Genomic DNA, 15,353 nt, shown 5'->3' with positions numbered 1-15,353 from the left:
ATTCCTCCCCCCCCCTCCGTGTAGGCTGAGGATATGGTTGGGGCCTGACAGACCGCACTGACTCTTGCAGATTACGGACCTGCCAGAAGCCTAACTTATGAATAACACGTGCTTAAGCTGGTATGCGACGAATAAGCCGTAAGCCTACACTTACATCCCAAGGAACGGCCAAAGAAAGTGGAATAAGAATCCGTTTATCGAGACTTTAATACCAGACAAAACCAAGAGCAAGTAGCTGCTTTCTGGAATGGTGGGAAACAGCGGCTATGAGCAGCACCTGGCGTTTGGTTTTGTGACCCTGTTAGAAGTTAAAAGAGGTCTAAACGGCAGAGTATAACAAACACAAGGCAAGGAGCGTTCTCAGGTAGGCAGGCAAAGAGATGAGCAGCGTTCCTCCCTTTCAGAGCTGGAGTTTTCCCAGGGATGCTAGGCCCTAGCCATCGGTAGGTCCCAAGCGCACAGGAAATTGGGTTCAGTCCCGTTCCCAGAGTCCGTTCTCAGAGTTTCAGCAAAACGAGTCTGCGTGACACCCATCAAACTATCGATTTAAAAATCCCACATAAAAATTAGGTTTAAACAAAGGGCAACTACAAAGACCTTTGCAAAGTGAAGACAACCTGCTTTTGGCCGCCTCCTCCCTCCTGCGTCTCCCCCAGCTGGTAGACCTGAGAATCTGTATTGCAGTGTGGCAGGTCACTAGGCAGGCATAGCACAAAGGGTTTATTCTTATGCCTTGAGGTGCGATCAATAAAAAGGCATATTATAGCCCTGTCTCTAGCCGCTTTATCCAATGTGTAGGGTTGTAATCCTTTACCAGCTAAGAGGGACTGGAGCATCGCTAGGAAATGTGATTGCGTCTTCACTTCATGTACAAAAAGAGTAATTGGCAGGGACCCAGGTTTTTCATCCACCAAGGAAAAATGTAGTAAAACCCAGTTTGTCATCTTAAGGAACACCCCACCCCCCAGTAATAACTCTGAAACTAATGCTAAGCTTGGGCCTACTCACAAAAGTTAAAATACAGAATAATAATGCTAACTGCATAATGCAAGACGATGCGACTTCATGGCTAGGCCATCTAAGGAGGAATAATGAAGTATCTCTTCTACCTTACATTGTTATATTCAGGATGATTTCACGCAGACTCTTAGCTGTGTCGTGTGTGACCATATGAAATGTCTATCCTTGATTAATAAGTGTGATAAATATTTCTTTTGCGACTAACTCATGTTTATGTGCAGAAAGAGACATTCTCCATATGTAACAGATGTCTCTTCCCGATTTTGAACTTTTTTCCTAGCTGTTAATCAGCTTCTTGGTATGTTCCAAACTGGATAACCTCTTTGTTACTGAAGAAGGTAACTCATTCAAATTACAAATGGCTGATAACCGGTAATCAGCAGGTTTTTCCTGTCAGTTACTGCTTGGGACTCTGTCTTGATTTACAGAACTAAAAGAATGCTTTGAAGATGCTAAACTAAGGATATAAAAAGGCAGTAAAACAGCAAACAGCATACATGTGCTTCAGGATTGAAAAACCTCTCTTGCACAGCTTGCTGATGTGTTCAACTTACTCAAGAAGTTGAAGAGAAACAGACCACCCCTTTGTTAGAAATGGAATATTGTTAGAAATGGAGTATTGTTAGAAATGCACAGCTTGCATCTTGCACCTGACAAGAAAGAAACACTGCCAAGGACTTTTTTCCTTGCCCAGCCTTGCCACAGCTTTTCTTATACTAAATCGCAGACTCTCCCCCAGCTTCTCCCTAGCCTTTCTCATACAGATGGGGGAGGATTTGGGGAAATTTGGATTGAGGGTGGAAAGGGAGGAACTGAAAATCCTGGGCGTGTGGATGGATACCCATGGGAAAGGGAAGCGGGCTTGGGAAGTGTTAGAGGGGAGAGTCAACCAGACGGTGGGGTTGTGGAGCACCCGGCATTTATCCTCAAGGGGAAAGGTGCAAGTGATCAAAGAGTGCCTGTTGCCAAAGATTTTGTACACGGCGATGATGTACCCCCCGTCCTGGCTACAGGCCCGGCGGGTCCAGCGGGCATTATGCCTCTTCTTTTGCTGGGGAGGAAGACAGAAAAGGTGGCCAGGACAGAGTTATATAAGGAAGAGGGCTTGGGGGGATGGGCTCTCCCGAATATAGAGGTTTTTGTTTATGTGCACTTTCTGAAGATGGTCGTGAGGGAAGCGAGGGGCGCAGCGGGACCGGTTTCTAACCTTTGCGTTTTCTGCGGTGGAAGACTCCTACAGAGGCTGGGACTGTTTGGGAGTGGGTGGCGGGGGGCGTGGGCTTGGCGGATGTCACTCCCTTATGCACGCCTTGGATCCTTTGTTGCCAGGGAAGGCTTGGCAGGGTTAGGGATGGAAGGGCTGGCGGATGCCAGGAAAGTCCTTAAGTTCCTCAGGGGGAAGCAGAGAATGGCTGATGTCGGGGAGTTGAGCACGGACAAAGTCAGCAGGGTGTGGAGAGGGTTGGTGGGGAAGGAATGGAAAGGGGAGCACGAGGAGCTGGCATGGAGGGCCGTGAGAAACACACTGCCAGTGCGACAAATACTATATCAATGGGGACTCTCATGGTCCCCCAAGTGCCCAAGAGAACTTTGTGACGAACCCGAGTCTGTGGTGCATGTTTTGTGGGGTTGTTTTTATGCACAGAAGGTGTGGGGGAGGGCAGGGGTTTTTTTGAAGGAGATAGGGAGGGCAATGGGGATCACGAGTGAAAACGTGCTCTATGGTTTGACAGAGGGGACGGATGGGTCATGGGGTGTGAGGGTGCTTGTCACATGTATTAAAGTAGCAATTTGGAAAGTGCGTTCCCTGCTAGCACTAAAGGGCTCATGCTTTTCAACGGTAGAGTGTCTGCAATTAGCTATGCACGAGTTGTATTTCTATAGCGGTAGAGGAAAGCAGAGAACGCAAGGAGGGGATACAACGCCCTGGGAAGGGCTGGACTTCAGAGGGTTGTTTCAGCCCCGCGTAGGCATAGGATAGTTTAAGGGACAGCATATTTGTCAGCAAGGGGGTGGGGCTTCTCATCCTTTTTTTTTGGTTTGGTATCAAGGGGGGAACTCTCGTTATATCAGAACAATGGATAAGTTGTTCCCTGAATGGCATTTTCAGCAGGTCGAATGCGACATTGAATATGTGAATATTATGTAATACTTGACACTGTATTTGTATTAATTTGGTGATGTTTCGGGTGGGATCCTGGTTCCACAATGTGTTTAATAGTGCCTGTTTTTTTTTCCCCTCTCATAAAATGGATAAGGGGCTCCAAGAGTGGGTGAGGGAACTTAGAATTATATAAGAAGCAAGTTAAATGATTTCTAAATGGGGTTTTCAGTAAGTCACAAGTGGTATTGTTTCTTCTGTGAATGTTAGGAATTTTGTGAAAGTGAGTTTGTATTAACTTTGTGAAACCTCAGGTGGGTTTCGTTTCTTTGTTGTTTTTCTTAATGTGTTTGATAGTGTCAGTTTTTCTAATAAAATGTTTAAAAAAAAAAAAAAAGCTTTTATCTACCGGCTCTGTCCCCAGCTTGAAGGACAGGAGGAGAACTTGGAGCCCTTTCTGTTACCTGCCCTTGTCTCCTGGCTGGAATGCCCAGTGTGATGCACAGCAGGGCAGCACCAAGCACGTTTTCAATTTCTCTGCCTTTAAATATTGGCTGTGGTGTCCAGGGTGAATCGCAGGCTGGCAGCACTGAGAAGATCTTTTTTGGTTTGTCTGTGTAAGAGAAAACAGCAATACAATCATAAAAAGCAGATGACCCTTGAAAAAGCAAATGATCTTTTTTCCCCTAAGATTAAAGATCGCCTCTTGCTGACAGTAAGCCACGCGTACTTCTCACTGACAGTAATGTGTAACCGCGAAACCAGTCTCAACTAGCCCAAGCTTGCTCTGTACCGCGTTTTGTAATTTTGTAATGGCAAGAGGAAAAACCTAGATGCCGTGCAACAATGAAGCAATCCGATGCTTAATGTATAAATACCAAGCTGTAAACTCAGTTCAGAGGAGCTCTCTGTCTTTGTGACCTTGAGTTACCGCTCTGCAGAGAAATGAATCATCTTGCCGACACTTCCTCATTCTCTGCCTAATTGATTGTGGCTAGGAACAAGCCCAGCAAAAGGGATGAGATCAATGCGCCTCGGTGTATTAGCACCCATATACCAAAGGGTGTGCTCCACAGTAGCTGATCAAATTTCCCCAACATGTTTGTTTCCTCCCCACACCAATACTCTATATGGGTGCATGACATACCTATGATATATGTTTGAACTACATATATTAATATGTAGCAAGACACAACCATAATGCCATGTGAATACCTCTATTTCCCTTTCTGATTCAGACAGACAGACAGTAGTCAGATCACTATGTTCTTTATGGCACATAGTCTACGCACACACTATATACCAGGGGCGAGCAATTATTTCGGGTGGGGGGCTGCTTACTGAGTTTTGGCAACCCATCGAGGGCTGCATGACAGGCAGCCAGGGGCAGATAAATATTACTTTTCTAAATTTTTTAGGGGCCTTGCGGGCCAGATAGAATGGCCTGGCAGGCCGCATTTTGCCCACCCGTTATATACGCGTCTATACCACCACCTCCCACACACACATTTCTGTAGTTATAAGTAAGTAAATAACAAATATTATCATCACTTCAAACCCCTGCTCTCAAACCGTTACTTATTTTAAATCAAGGATCCCCAACACTCCACTAAAACAGATGTCTTGTACTTCTTACTGAACAACTATGTTTGTTTGTTTTCCACTTCTTGAGGTGACCGGCTGGCTGGCAGTGACCTAGCCCAGGGGTTTTGAAAGGGAAAAAGATGATTGGAGGACTTGGGATTCCCTTTCTGCACCAATCAGGCCCCACAGACTCCCCCCCCTCCCCCCAGTGTTCCAACTGGCCCCTTGGGTCACCTGGAGGGGGATAAAAGGGGCAGCATGGGCTGACTCAGGAGAGAGACTGATGAGGGACAACAAGGAGGGAGCTTCACAGAGCTGAGGCAGCAGGGCAGGAGCAATGCCCTGGAAGAGCATAAAGGAGCAGGACCTGCAGGCAGCAGTGGGACCCTCAGCAGTGCAGCGTGCAGCCAGCAGGAGAGGCTCCCCCCACTCCAGGAAGGATCTGAGCAGTGACCTGAGGGGTTCCCAGCTCTGCTTCCAGCTCCTCTGGAGGCCAGGCAGCTCGATGGGGCTCTGGGAAGGTCAAGGCCCCTAGCAGACGAGAACAGTGCCACTGGTGGTGGCTGTGTGGCAGCATTCCTGCTTACCACGTGGGAGATCTAGATTCAAGTCCCAGCTGAGATGACTTGGGGTGAGTGAGATAACAAGAAACAAATCTTGCAATGAAAAGGGACCATTGTGGTTTCCCCCCTGCAGGTACTAAGTCCCTATAGTTCCTTGACATCTTGCACTTTGTGCCTTTTTATATTTCACCAACCCGTACTGTGTGTGTTTTATATTTTGTTAACCCTGTTTTTAGTCAATGATTGTAAGTGTCTAACCTTTGTTGAATCCTGCCCCCTTGGGGCACTGTAGTGTCCACTATACCCTCTGATTTATGCCCGTTATGTTCCCAGTATTAAAAGGTATATGGTTAAGTCCGCATTGGTGGTCTGGCTCTGCTCTACAGGGGGAGGAGAGTCCCTACACCTCCCACAGTGCTTGTGCACCTGCTTTGATCCCTTCAGTTGGAGAGGGGGCACCTCTTGGAGTACTGCCCGGGTTACTTTTTTTTTTTTTTTTGAAACAGGGAAACCCCTGCAAATCTTGTTAGCAACCATACGCTTCGGAACAGAGCTCACAGGCAGTATCAGGGCAGACACGGGCTGCCCCCCCCGCCCTGCACGACGTTTCCCGTGGCTCACCCCCTTGCCTTCGCGGCGTGACAGGCCTCAGCCAATCGGAGTCGGATCAATCCGACCATTGGACCATCCAAATAGGCCCAACCCTGCCCCTGCAGCCCTCCCAGCCAATCCCCACAGACCTCACAGCAACCGAGAGGAACAGATGCCTGTGATCCCAGTCCTGCTGCGGTCCCCAGGTCCTGCACCCAGCCCTGGATCATGGTTCACCTATGGAAGTCACATTTGGGACTAACGTTTCTGTGGGGACAAGAGAGGGGAGCCAAGGGCTGTGGGTCAAAAGTGAGGGCCCCACAAGCACCAGACAAGCAGAGGATGCGGGCTAGGAGCCAGGGGCACTGGCGCATCCCACAAGCACCAGCTGGGGGGCAGCAAGGTGCACCCACAGCACCAGGCTGCTCCCCACAAGCCAGGAGCACAGGGACCCCCAGTGCCCTGCACCAAACAAAGACTCTGCCACAGACAGGCATGCAATCCCCAGCTGGTTTGTAACTCAGCTCTGGCACCCATGCATCCTGGTCCCTGATCCTGTGCATTTCAAAATCAACAATACCATCAAGTTCCCCCCAGCCATATCTTCAGGTGACTCTGCCTGAACAGGAAGTGTTGTGTCACCTAGGGAGACACTTGCACCTGAACCCCGGGAGTTAAAGCTCAGGCATAGAAAAAGATGTCCTGTGATCAACTTGACCCCCCAAAAAGTGTTTCCCGAGGAGCTCAGAGGGCAACACAGAGCCATTCCCTCAACTTTGTGCCTTACCCCATACGCCTTGCACCATTGCAGACCAGGAGGCACTTGGCAAGGTGTTCTGTACAGGGGTTTCAGCTTAACTCCATAAGCAAATAGTCCTTCTCGGAGAGCCACTGTGCACCCCTTAAACCACCTCCCAGCATATACAGGAGACAGGGTGGCTACCCAGGGGCACCAGAGGCAGAAAAGAGGCACTGGGACCAGCAAACAGATTCAACCTGAGAGAAGTAAAGAGCATGGGGGCAAGGAAGGCTCTTCTTCCCCACACTCCTCAAAACTCTCTCAACTGCAGCTGGGAAATACCGGCGGAGCTCCACTGCAAACTGGGATGGGACAAGGGGTTTCATGGCAGACCGTCAAGGGAAGCTGACAGAGACATTAGGGTCACAGGCTCTACGGTGTTGGCCACAGGACATTGAGGGTCTAATATGTGCTGAAGCTGGCAGAGATATGTTTGACACCTAATCCAGGCACAAGGATGTACAACAGGCAGTCTCTGGGTCTGGGCCACTGGCATCAACCTAGCCCAGGGGCAGGCTATTGCTGTTGCAAGGCACCCTAGTAGTTTGGAGGCAAGAGCTGCAGTCGCTGGAGGTGGTACCTTCAAACATGCGCAAGTGAACGACAGGCGTCCAGTCAGAAGTGAAGGCAACTGCTGACACATTGTTCCCTGAGCTCGTCCAAGGCAGGAACACGCGCTCACCTGCTGCCAGGGTTAGCTTGGATGTTTCTGAGAGACTGGCACAGGCCACAAATGCCTGTTTCAGAGCAGCCCGCACAGTGACACACTGCAGACTTGACAGCTGTTGGGGGCCATTCTACCCCAGGCCTTTCTGTGCCAAAATGTCACACTTTACCTCCCCACCAATAAGCTGGTTTCCAAGAACAGATGCACAAGGACTAACCTGTGAGAAAGGGCAGATGCACATCAGACAGTTTCATGGGAGGTAATATGCTCACACTGTTAACCCAACGCTGATGGTGATAAGATGACCCTGTTGCCAGCCTTGGCCATTTTCAAGGCTAAGCTGCACGAGTGCTGGCAAGCAGAATGCCTGAAGCCTTGCTCTGAGTAACCGCAGCATGAACCTTTCCAGTTGGGACAACTAACTTGGTCAGCAACTAAAGGAAAATATCAAACACAATTAAACAAGAGACCAGGCCTAAAAGTAGCTAAGAGAAGACCATACATTAATTATCCGTATATGCTATATCATAGTTTTACTTTCAAGTAGTGGCAGTAACAAATGACGTACAGGTTTCCCTCACTTTATGCAGGTCCTCTATGTGCGAAATCGCTCTTATGTGCTGACCCTTTTCATACCAAAAGTTCATTACATGTGAGGTTAATTCACTCTTCTGTAATTAATGTGGTGGAAGCCTGCAGTCATCTGCTTTATATGGTGTAGTGTGGAAGTGACACTAGGCGGAAGAAATAAAAATTATCTGGGGGCACTGAGTCTGTTGATGACTTGCGTACATATGTAACAGATATATTTTCAGTAAAAATAAGGTAAAAAAAGAAACAGAGGCAGCATTCCATAATGGGGAAGGAAAGTAGATAAGAAAACTTCCCTCCTTCCTAAGGATATAAATCCCAAATTATTGACACCTCCCAAGTCCACAAAAGATCCGGTTTGATCCACTTCCACAAGGTTCAGTGAAACAAAGAAACTGTAATAAAGCCAGTCAGAGATCACCAATTTCAATATTAAAAACATATTAAATATTAAAATATGTAACTAAATGTATATCTATAAATATTGGCATAGGCCTGAGGGAAATTTGGGCAACTCAGCAAATTCAAGAAGACCTACTGCCAATCTGTGTGCCACCCTTCTCCCATCTCCTGGGTCTCCCCAGCCAATATAGGTGAGAACCTATGTTGTGCAGTTGTAGGTAGCCAGATTAATTGGGGATAAATGTTTTTTCTCATGTTTTAAGGTGCAAATAAATAAAAGGTTGGGCTGCAGACTTGATTCTGCCTTTTATCTAGGTAAGGGGGACAGGGCCAGGAGTTTGCAGTGACATTCCTCCCATGTAGGCTGTAGCTATGATCAGTGGCTGACAAACCACACACACTATTGCCAACGACAGACCCAGTAGAAGCCTGACTTACGAATGACATGAACTTAAGCTGGTGTACAATCAACAAGCAATAACTCTGCATTTCCATACATGCAGTAGCTTGAGAAAGTGTAATAAGAATCTGTTTCTCGAGTCTTCAATGCTAGACAAGACCAAAAGTATTGGATATCACAGTGTACGCGTTGGGGTTTGAAGCCCAATTTTTCACTTTTAAAATTTAACCTCAACTTTTACCCTGCTTGCAGGGGATGGGGTCAGGTTTGTGTGGCGTGGCCCAGGCAGTGCCGCTCGCAGGGGATGGCGCCATACTGGCCAAGCCCAGCCCCATCCCTTACAAGCAGCGCTATGGCACATGTCCACCCCTCAGGTGCCCAGCCACAGTGACGGTGCGCAGGGGCTGGTATAGATCTACCCCACATTTCTGATCCAAAAAGTTAGGTCAACTTATACACCAGATCTACAAAATTCCTAACTTTCTGGATCATAAAAATGGGGTCAAATTATGGTATGCTTATAAATAAGATAACTGCTTTTTGGACAAGTGGGAAACAGGCCACAGAAGCAGCAATTGTTTTGTTTTCTTAACCTGTTGTGAATTAAAATCAGTCTAATCAACAAAGTAAAAGAAACCAGACAGGGCAAGGAACGTTCCCAGATAGTCCAGCAAAAGAGATCAGAAGTACTCCTCCCTTCCAAAACTGTATTTTTCCCAGGGACACAGGTCCCAGCTAGTAAGTATCTTCCAAGAGCACAGAAAAACAGATTTAGTTCCATTCCCAAAGTTTCAATGAAACATGCCTGCATAACACCCACCAGAATACTGATTTAATAAAACCTAAGTTGAACCAACGGACTCCTAGCCTCCTCTGCCCTCCTGCGCCTCCTCCAGCTGGTAGAGGTGAGGATCTGTATTGTGCTGTGGCAGGTCGCTAGGCAGGCATAGAATGGAGGGCTGAATGCTTATGCTTTGAGGTGTAATCGATAAGAGGATGGGTTATAGCCCCGTCTCTTGCCTCTTTATCCGATATGGGGGGTAGTAATCCTTTACCTGCTAAGAGGGACTGGAGCATCACTAGGAAACATCATTGCGTCGTCATTTCATGTATAAAAAGGGTAATCAATAAAGGAATTGCAGCTTTCCAGGAACTCTGTCTCTAAGCTTGCAAAAAAATCCTGTTCATGGAAGGGCTGTAGTCTTGTCTGTCAAAAGACTGAACAGCACCCAGTTCTTGATAACGTGCATTGCTCAGTACAAAATGCTCTATGTACAGGGTTCCCTTACACACAGCTGCTACTGTAAAGGAAGGTCATCTTCTACACTCTAACTGATTCCAGTTACAAACAGCAATGCTCAAAAATGTGGGACTGAATATGCTGAGATCAGCCAAGGAAATCCTGACTTAATCTTACTGCTAGCAGCTAACAGGTTAAAAAAAAAAGTACATATTCCTCCCCAGTTCATACTCTCGGAAGCAATATTGGGGAATTTTTATCTGGAACGATTATACTTAGTGGTTAAACGAGGCCCCTCAATGCAGAACCATATTCTGTGACCCCTGAGTCCATGGCAAGAATTCTCAAGGAATCCTAAATACCTCTCACCTTTTTTCTCCTATGCTACATTACATTACACTACATTAATCCTCCTGCCCGATACTCTGGTCCCAGAAGTTCAGTTCAGTCTGAACCACAAGTGGCATGTAAGAAATGTTTTGAGAGAGTTGAGATGTACAGGCCACTGATCTCACACAGGGCTAATGAAGTGACCTCAGGAAAGAACAGTGGTCCCAGGCCATGACTCGGTATCCCTGTTCTCCACTCTATTGGCCAAGAGAACCTGATTTCAGGGCAATACAAAAATTTCAACCAGAACTCTATAAAACCAAAGCAGAGATGTGTGATTCTGGAACTGGTCTCAAGCCCAGAGGACAGATTGCGAGGGGCCTTGGCACCCTGCCACTGGTACTGAGTACATCCATGTATTCTCTGCTGTCTGTAGCTGGCTCTTGGCAAAGGTGACATTTACTAAAAGGTCCCAATAAACCAGTGTACATTTTTTGGAAGCACTTACTTTGCCTTTGCTTGTACTTCTCCAGACACATCCTGGGTGTAATGTGCATCCACTCACACCAGGGCCCCAACCTATGTGGCCTAAGGCTCATTCTGTCACCCCTGGGCATGCAGCAGGGCTGCAGCTGGACTCTTTCTGGGCTGCCCAGGCAATAGCAGCACCTTCCAGTTGCCACCGCCACTTGCCTGAGCCCCAAACTACTGGCAAGGACTCGCATGCACAGCTCCGACCCCATCTGGCCAGCGCCTGCTCTGCACCCGGTCTGGTAGAGTGGACCGGGTCTTGACCAGACAGAACCCGTGCACGCAGCCTGGACCCCAGACCACTCCGCATCTCTTCCAGACTCGCCCACTCATGCTGAGGAGTGGAAGCCAAGAAACCGCTGCTCAGTGCAAGGGAAAAGTGGACCCACACCCGCTGCAGCTGCCAGGCCCTTGTACCTGCAGATGCTCAGAGCCCACGCACAAACTGCCCTGCGGCTCCTCTGCGCTGCCACCGCTGCTCCACTGCATGGCCCAGGGGCAACAGGGATGGCAGCAGAGAGGAGCCCCAAGGGAGCCCAGGTGCGGACAGCTACTGCAAGAAGGGCCTGGCCACGATGAAGAGGAGGGGCCATGCAGTGGCAGCAAAGACAGGAGAAAAATGGGGAACTGAAACAGATAAAGAGCTTAAATCTGATAGAATCAAAGAGCAGGGGGCAAGGAAGCACTCTCCCCCTGCCCCCCTACAAATCTCTAAAGGAACCTGGGAAATAGTGGTGCAGGCCTGCTGCAGATGGGGACAGGAGCAAGGAGTTCATGGGAAGCCTTTAGAGGAAGGATGACACGAGAAGAGGCTGACAGAGGCTGCCAGGTTGGACAGGGTCGCAGGGGCTGGGTGGCTAACAAAAGCTGAAGCCTGCAGAGACCAAAGTGCTCAACACCTCACCCAGGCACAGAGAGGAAAAATACAAAGTCTGTGGGTCTGGGCCCCCAATATCCTGCGAGCCAAAGGGAAGGTCATTGCCTTTGGAGAGTTAAAGGCAAGAGCCGTAGTCACTGGAGGTGTTACTATCGGAGCAGGACGCATAGATGACGTGCCTCCGGGCAGAAGCCTAAGCCAGTGCTGGTGCGTTCTGCCCACTGAGCGTGTCCAAGCAAAAACGCATACTCATCTGTCGCCTGTGATGCCTTGCCCGTTTCTAAGGGACTGCCAGAGGCCCCCCACAGCCGTCCGAGTGCCCGGAACAACCCTTTCAGACACGACAGCTCCTGGGGGCCCTTCTGCCCCAGGTCCTGCTTCTGTCATGCTGTGGCTCCTCGCTGACAGGCCAGCTCCAAGGGTGGGTGCACCAGGAGGAGCCTGCGAGAAAGGGCACACCCACATTAGACAGTTTCACGGCTGAAAATGCACACACCTTTTACTGCACCGCAGTGAATGAAATGACCCCCATGGGCTGACCCAGCACACTTCCATTAAGACTTCTCGTACCGTGACACAAAACGCCCTGTTTTGCACACAAAAAATACCACCTGGCCTCAAATAAGGTTTCCAAATCCCCACACTATTTCCCTCACACACAGCCATAGTTAAATACACTCACCCAATCACCACACAATTTTCCACAGGCCCCACAACACACCAGTCACACAGAAAAGTTCCCAAATGCCCCTACGCCATTTTCTACACATAAAATCACCATATTGCACATACATTCCACAAAAAGTTCAGAAATCACCAGTTTTCCACACAGTCACAGTATGTTCCTTCATAAATAAGTAAATAAATATAAATGAATTCACAAATTTCCACCAAAAATAGGTCCCGTAATCCCCACAGAATTCTCCCGCTGTCATCTCGGTTGCCCGAACGTTTCCATACAACCGCCGCCACATCCCCACACAAAACGGCGGGTTTTCCCGCCACACACAACGGCCACGAGCCCACGCACGTGCCCGCACAGCCCCTCCGCCCCGCTCGCTTCCACAGTAGTGCAGACGACGCCCCCAGAATACTGCCCACCCCGCGGGGACCACCTGAGACGGACTGGCCCCCAGGAGAGCTGGGACGCCGCGCAAGCGCAGTGCGCACGGCGAGATGGGGTGTGGCAGCTGGACCGCGGCACCGCGTCCTGAGCTCCGCCCCGCCCCGCCCGTGGCCACCGACACCCCTCGCAGTGCTGCTGCTTTCGCGGGGCGACCCCCGGACCCGGCGGGGACTGCCCCAACCGTGCCGGCTCGGAGCTGCCGCTCGTGTCCGGAGCGCAGAGCAGCGCAGGGGCCGGGCTGCTGCTAGAGCGCTCCCACCACCCGCGGCAGGCGCAGGGCTCCGACACCGGAATCCTGCCTCGGAGCCATGCCCGGGAAGCGCCTGTGCACCGCACACCCTGTAATGCTGCGGCCTCGGTTACACCGCTGCTCTCCTAACACGGAGCGGGGTGTATTTGCTCTGTGCCGGCGGGAGCCTCAGGACAGCGCTGAGCGGTTCCCGCGCTCCCCGCCGTTGTGTCCCGTCTCCGTGTGCTGTTGCAGGGACAGGAAGACACGTGGAGTCGCTTCTGTCCCTGCCCTTGTTAGCTGGCTGCAATGCCCCGCGTGACCGCAGGAGAGCAGCACTGAGCCGCCCGCGCCTCCCCGCTGCAGTGCCCGGCCTGAGCCACCGCGGGGCAGCAGCGAGCGCGCTCTTTTCTCCGCCTTGAAGCCCTGGCTGTGGCGCCGAGGGGCGCGCGGGACGTTTTTTGCTTTTCTTTGTCCACCCTCGAATACTCTATATGGGTATGCGACATACCTATTATATGTTTGAAATACACATATTAATAGATAGCAATATGTAAGCATAATGATATGCTTCTAGCACTGTCTCCCTTTTAGAGAGACAAAGAGAGAGGAGTAGGATTATGATGTTCATCCTGGCATGTCTGCGCGCACACGCTATATGCACATCTACACGCACACAGCCCTGTTACTTGTAACTACAACAATGTAGGTAACTAGACAACAAATCATACCCTCACTTCAACCCCCTGGTCTCAGTGTGTTACTTATCTTACAGCAAGGATCTCCTCTCCGCTAGAATGGATTTCTTGCAGTGCTTACTAAACAATCGGGTTGCTTTATTTTTCCCCATTTCTTTTTACCATTAAAAAAGGGAATTTCCACGCAAACCTTGCTAGCAACGACACACATCAGAACCGAGCCCCGCCCACAGGCGGCTCCAGGCGCGCGGGGAAGGGCAGGGTCGCTCCAGCGCCCCGGTGACACTACTGTACTATTTTACAGCAAAGAGCCCAGTCTCGCCCCGAGAATCTGATGGATTTCTTGCAGTGTTTACCGAAGAACAGCAGTTCTTCTGTCCTTATGGCGACAAAAGAGAAACCCGACACTGCTTGTGTTGCGAACGCCAACCTCCGAGGAGATCCTGACCGGCCCCGCGCCGCGGGAACGCATGCTCCCGCACGACTCGGCGTGGCCGCCACAACAACCTGCCGCAGCGCTCCGGGGCCGCCGGGGCCATCAGCGGGACGCGAGCTCCGGGCACAGCGGACCCGGCACGGGATAGAAACAGCTGACCGGGGCCGCTGAGGATCACGGTCGGACCAATCGGCTCACAGAACAGTGCAGCCCCCTCCCCCCACAACATTCTTCCGCAGCCAATCAGAACGGGAACAACGAGGGCGTGCTCCTCGGCCGACTTCCTCCGGCAGACACCGATCAGAGCGAAGCGGGGCGGGGAGTCGAGACTTCGCCCACGCAGCGCTGGCAGCCGACGGGAACGCGAGCCGCCGGTCGCAGCCCTGCCGCGCTCCCGGGGCAGGGATCAGCGTCTTGTGGATCGTGTGCCCGGGCCGAGCGGCGCGAGCCCCGCCTGGCCCCGGCCGCGGGCGAGCGAGACCTTTTGTTCTTCTTCTCTCCCTGCCCGTATCTCCCCGCCGCCTCGGCTGCCGGTGCGCGGCCGAAGCCGCTTTTTGTGCTCTCCCTGCCCTCGTCCTTGGGCCGCAAACCCGAGATGGAAGCGCAGGGGAGCAGCACCAGGCTCTCTGGCTTCTAATCCCGGCTGCTCTGTGCAGGTGGAAAAGGCAGGCACGCACCGTTAACCGTGCCGCGGTGGATCAGACGAGTGCCGTGGGCTGACCCGGGACATTTCCACTGAGTTCCCAAATCAACACACAAATATCACCGCTTATCTTCACACGTTCCTGCAGAACAGGTTTCCAAATCCCTAGACAATTTCCCTCACAAAACATAGCCATATTTCCATGCGCTTACCCAATTGCCCCACAATTTTCCACGGGTCCCACAACACACTGCTCACCCAAAAACCTTCCATCACCCTAAAATTACCACACCATTTCCCACACACAAAATCACCATATCGCCATATGTGTTTCCACAAACCGTAAACAGTTTTCCATGCAGACCCACCATGCTGAGTTGGAGATGAAACTGAGACTAGCGACCGGGATCAAGGACAACAAGAAGTCCTTTTTTTAAATACACAGGGGGCAAAAAGAAGGTACCGGGTAATGTGGGGCCCCTGCCAGACACGCTAGGAAATCTGGTTGTCACACCAGGCGATAAA

The 15,353-nt window shown here is 50.4% G+C and overlaps 1 long non-coding RNA gene across 1 annotated transcript; it reads right to left on the bottom strand.

Annotated features, from left to right (window-relative positions):
- Positions 1-205: 205 nt before the first annotated feature.
- Positions 206-14,331, bottom strand: LOC149865283 (uncharacterized). Its single transcript, XR_016442739.1, has 3 exons — positions 14,106-14,331; positions 3,586-3,734; positions 206-538 (listed from the first exon to the last, which is right to left on the bottom strand). It is a non-coding gene; the product is annotated as an uncharacterized LOC149865283 (long non-coding RNA).
- Positions 14,332-15,353: the final 1,022 nt, after the last annotated feature.

This window comes from Crocodylus siamensis, chromosome 5 (assembly GCF_052110815.1).
Source record: "Crocodylus siamensis isolate JL-2025a chromosome 5, ASM5211081v1, whole genome shotgun sequence".
In the NCBI taxonomy this organism is placed as follows: Eukaryota; Metazoa; Chordata; order Crocodylia; family Crocodylidae; genus Crocodylus; species Crocodylus siamensis.
This window is presented reverse-complemented; position numbering and strand designations above follow the sequence as displayed.